This window comes from Crocodylus siamensis, chromosome 6, assembly GCF_052110815.1.
Source record: "Crocodylus siamensis isolate JL-2025a chromosome 6, ASM5211081v1, whole genome shotgun sequence".
In the NCBI taxonomy this organism is placed as follows: domain Eukaryota; kingdom Metazoa; phylum Chordata; order Crocodylia; family Crocodylidae; genus Crocodylus; species Crocodylus siamensis.
In genome coordinates, this window is record NC_143400.1 from 44142574 (window position 1) to 44148111 (window position 5538).

The window sequence follows — 5538 nt, forward strand, 5'->3', positions numbered from 1 at the left end:
TCCTGGGACTGACATCACAACTACCCAGGATCCCCACAGGACCCCCAGCCCCACTGCCTCCCAGCTGCTGCAGCACTGTGGACCCCAGGGGGACCCCAAAGCTGACAGGAGGTGCTGTTGTGATGTGCCACCCGGGGGCGGAGGGGTTGCACACAGAAGGAATTGATCCTGTGCTTGTGGGTGCAGATGTCTCCTTGGTCAGACCTGAAGGAGCCAGGGATGATGGCTAGGGCATTGAGGGCTCAGGAGCCAGTGCACATGGCCTTGTCACTCTCAGCAGAAGGCAGAGTCCAAATCTGAAAAAGCCCAAATATCTTCACTCCAAAGACAGTGTTGCAGGGTCTGCTCTGCCATGACTTGTTTGGCTTCAAATGATCTTTGAAGTATTTTAAATTCAGGAAAAATATTTGGAATTCAACACCACATATTTCCAAGTCTGGAGGATTTTGTTCCAGGTTTTCAGTTCCTGAGAAATTTTTTTTTTTTCTTCAAGAGAGCTGTCATTACTGTAAACTGGAATAGAAAGCTTTGTCGTAGGAATGTTGTAGTAGTTGGGAGCCTTTGTGTCACTGAGTCTAGTCCCTGACGTTGCTAACAGCTACCTCCCCGGATCCCTTTGGCAAACCTATACAGCTCTGGGGTGTCCAGGCCGCAGGGCCAGGTCTGATAGTGGCAGAAATGCTAGCGGTGGCAGCCAGAAGAAGCTGCCACTGCAGGGGCTGCAAGGAACTTAAGCCCATGGGTGGTGGGACTGACTGCATGCACCACAGCCTAGGTTGCCCCCCATGCCTGGGCCAGGCAGGGCCCAGGGACTCATTGTGGTTCTCATAGAATCCCATAGCGAGCTGCATCAGGCCGATGGGCCATATTTTGCCCACCTGTGCCCTAGAGACAGGATCTCTCATGGAGGGAAGCTACGTTTGTGTGAGATGGGGAGATTGTCATGCAGTCATGTGCCGACAAATCATGCGTGGGGGCTGGAGGGAGGTGCGTTCCTGGAGAGGTGCCAGATAAAAGTTGCAGAGCAGGGATCACCACTGACAATCCCTTGAAGGCATCCACAAAACACCTTTTGGGTTCTTTTGTTTTGGCAGCCTTGGGAAGCCTTTTCTGGAGCCAGGAACTGGCAGTGGGAGGATCCTTCTTCTTTATCAACTCCCTCATCTTACTCATTACTCAGTGCTGCCTAAAGGAGAAAGAGAGGAAGGGGGAGAAGGAGAGGATCAAGACTTGGGGGTGGCTGCTGTACATGGGTACCTGGAGAGGGTGATGGTTTCTTCCTGTTGGGAATGAGCCCAGGGTAATTGGTATTGCAGTGGAGGGGGGAAGGGAGGTGTAACAGGGTGGTCTGCCCCTTTAAGAAGGAACATCCAACCGTGTTGAGATAGTCCAGGGATAGGGAGCTTTAAAAAGTTTCCAGAAGAGGAAGCAAACTTTGAGCAGCCTGCTTGCAGGAGGGGGTCAGTCAATGCAGCTGGTGCAGCAGAGAAGATCTCAGTGGCTGCTGTCGAGCTGGATCTGTGCATCAAAGTCAGACTTGGCCCTGGGCCCTGCATGTTCACAGCTGTCGTGTTCTTCTGTTCTGGGTGTGCTGGGGGTGTTTGAGCCCAGAGCCAGAGGATGCTACTTCCCCCAAGATGTGTCCTTCAGCCCTTTTCACTCTGGGCCTGTTCAGACCACGTCCCTGCTATGGACCTTGCCATGGGTGGTAAGGATCCAGGATTTTGGAAAGCGGGGATGGGGAGGACACGGTGTGGTGCATCATCACTAGGAATCTACTTAACTCAAGGAGGCAGCTGGCCAGTTTCATGGGGAGAGCGTGGGTCCAGCCACCATATTCACAGGCTCTTTCCTGCTGATTGCCTGGAGGGCTGTCTGTCACGCAGCTGCACCCCTTGCTGCTGATTGGTGGAGAGAGGTGGGGCCACATGTCAGCCCTCTCAGCCAATAAGCAGTGAGGGTTGGGGATTGCAGCCATTTTGGGCTGCTCTTTGTGTGGGAAGTCTCCTGCCCCTTCCCCACCCCTGTGTGCTATGCAGCTGGGCCACAGCGCTGTGAGGGCTACTGGCTCCCGAGAGCCAGCATTATATTTTTTATCTTTAGCTTTGTATTTTTTGTGGATTTTGTGTATATTTGTGAACAATGACGGATTTCATGATTTTTGCAAAACCATGATTTTTGGCAGGAGTGTAGGTTGTAGCTGTGTTGGTTGAAGGCCATAGGCAGACAAGGTTCTTTGGGTATGTCTGAATAAAAGATATCAGATTTACACAAAGAACCTTGTCTAATTTTGGCAAGTCCCTAATCATCACATACAATGTGTCACGGGGCGGGGTCCTAGGGGTGCCGTGAACTCCCCTAGCACTCCCTACCAGTCAAGTCGGTATCCATGCACCCTCGTTCTTGCCCGCCACATCTTTGATGATAAGATTATTAAGGGAGGCTGCCTTTTGTCCTCCTTGACCTAGTACCCCGGCATACTCCAATTGGTGCCCCGTCTAAAGGCGAGCCTGTGCACTCCTGCCTTAAGGGCTGCGCGTGGCTCCTACCACCCCTGATACCACGCCCCAAACCTCTCAGATGTACTGGCCGTTGTCTAGGCAAAATCCCTTGGCGCGCCCTCACGGCGGCCCCTTGCTTGCCTCGCTATAGCCCGCGTCCTAACGGACGCCCTTTGGGCTTGTCTTAGTTGCCCGCACCCTTGTGGGTCCCCTGGCCTCCCTCGTGGCTGTTTAGCCTGCGCTCTCTCACAAGCGCTCCCTGGTCTCTCTCCTCTCACTGATGCCCGAGTTCCCCGCAGATGCAATCTGGCCTCTCTTGTGGCTGTACCCCACTGGGGCACTCTCACAATCCCACCCACACTGGGGCCCTGCCTCACAAACAAGGCTCAGGTGGCTGTAGCCGTGCCTGGCCCCCAAATGCCCTCCCTGGGGCTTAACGCAAGCACCTTCTGGGCTTCTCGCCATTGCCCACTCTGGTGCTCCTCACAATTGGGCTCAGGTGGCCGTAGCCATGCCTGGCCCCAATGCACTGTGCCCTTTCTCAGGGCTGGGGTCAGTGCACCCCCTCCTCGGGTCTACAACCCCCACTGAAGCTCAGGTGGCCGTAGCCGTGCCTGGCCCCAAATCCCCTCCTTGGGCCTTAACCTAAGCACCCTCTGGGGTTTACAATTCCTGTGCGGCTCAGGCGGCCTCAGCCTTATCTGGCCCCCAATGCACTGTGCCCCTTTTCAGGGCTCTGGGGTCAGTGCACCCCTAGATGCTGTGCCCCCTCTGGCATCAGGGTCCCGACACCGTTGTGGAGCCCCTAATGAGGCCTCCTCCAACCCCTGTTAGCTTCACCCAGTCCTCCGGTCTTATAAAACTACCAACAGAAAACTCAAGCCCCTGGGCTACAACATAAACTCCAAGCCATTTGGCTAAAACACAATTTCTAAGCCCTCTGGTTAGCCTTCGTTCAAAACCCTACCAGGGCTTGCTCCACCTAGTCCTCAACCGAAGCTGTTCAGGCCATCAAGCCGCCTACTCCAGCGGAGCTCCTTCACCCTTCGATGCGGGGAACTGCCTGCTCCAACAAAACTCCTACTTCCTCAGCTGCCAGGCCTCAGCCTAGGCTGTTTATATAGGCCAGGCTCTGCCCCCTTCCGGTCAGCTGACCGACTGTGGTTGCCCCAGCAACCGGCACCTGTACCTTTCCTAGGAGCAGGCACTTCAGTGCCCTGCGACACACCTCCCGCCCTTAAGTTCATAACTCCCTAGGAGCAGGGCACGGGAGTGTCCTGCGATGCAATGCAATACATGTTTTTCTCCAGTTAAAAATGAGCTTGCAGTTTTACTAATATGCTATTTGGCCAGAGTATTTTATTCAGTTTAAGACTGAAGCAAAGAAAAACAAAACAAAAACAAAACTACTGGAAAGTTCATTAATTTGCTATATCATATACTATGTAGAAAAACAGAACAAGCTAGGCAAAAATAATTAAAGGATCTTATTTTATTAGTCCTGTAGTCATAATTAAATGTAGATCTTTTTTCTGATCAATAAAATAAAATTCAGCTGTCTTGAGCATCCTGGCAGTGCATCCAATGCTTCACAGAAAGTTATTTCCACATCTTCATTAATGTTCACCTGAGTTAATGTTTCCACACCTGAGTTATTGTTTCTAACTAGTTCTAAAAAGTCTGTAGGGCTGTGAAACAGGAACTACATTACCAGGAGCTGCTGACAGGAGAAAGTATAGCTTGATTAGTTGAAATTCAAGACCATTAAAATGGGGAGTGGTTCATTAATCCCAGCGAACTGAACAGTTTCAAAGGAATGGGGTAGATTATAATGAGTCAAAAAAAAAAAAAATAAAACCATAGAAAAATTAGGGCTGGAAGGGATTTCAGGAGGTCATTTAGTCCAACTCCCTGCTCAAAGCAGGACTATCCTCAACTGGATCACCCCAGCCGAGGCTTTGTCTAGCCAGGTCTTAAATACCTCCATGGATGGAGATTCCACAACCTCCCTGGGCAGGCCTATTTGCTCTGCTCTCACAAATTGCCCTGCTCTACCTTCTCCAGGTTTTCTCTGAAGCACCCCCATGTCTCTTATGTCCCTTTGGTCTCCTTCCAGGGCTGGATTTCCTTTTGTGCTCTGATGAATGTGCCAGGAATCCAGATTCCCTATGGACTTGCATCCTGCTCCTGGGCGGAAGAAGGGGAGCAAGGTCTGAGCACACTGTGAACCTGAGAAAGTGCCACCTTCCCCCCAATAGATTGCAACTCCTTCCCCTCAGTAAGCCCCATTTAAATACTTCAGCGTCTCATAGTTCAGATGTCAGGGGTCCTGGTCCTTCTTTTTTTGGGAAGGGCTGTCCCTCAGCAGATAGCTGAGCACTGAGATTCCTGGGAGACTCCAGGCCCTGGGTCCCTCTACCTAGCCATTCTGCCTCTGTCTGCCCCACTTCCAAGGCACCAGGAAATGGGTTACCACGGAGGCTCAAAACCCACACACACCTTCACCTCACCACTTCCTGACCCTATATCGCATGGAAATCATTGTTATCTTGCCAACAGAACCATCTCCCCAGGCTTCAAAGGAGTGGAAAGTTTGGGTTTAGATTGTGGTTGTTTGGGGTTGTGGTGGAATTTTCCCTTTTCCCTTGCCCGTGCCTTTCCCCCAGGTCCCTTTCTAGGTGTTGACATCCCCAATGTCACTAACTCCGACAGAGAATAGGGTACATGCCCCTACAAAAAGGCCCCTACATTTCCTGTTCTTTCTCTTGAATTGTGTCCCCATTTTCACACTGATTTTTGTATGCCTAATTTTGATAGTATCTACTCACATAACATATGCACCCTTTCCCCCCACAAATCAAGATGCATGATGTAATTAGGAATATTGATTTTTCTTCTCTAGAATAGAAGCATGGAGACACTGTGCTCTAATGGCTGCCAGGATGACTGCCACTTCTCTCTGGCCTCAGCAAACATAAGGGGTGGGTTGACCCTATCATAGTCTTAGCTATTGGCTGGGATGGGCTGGGTAGTGTGT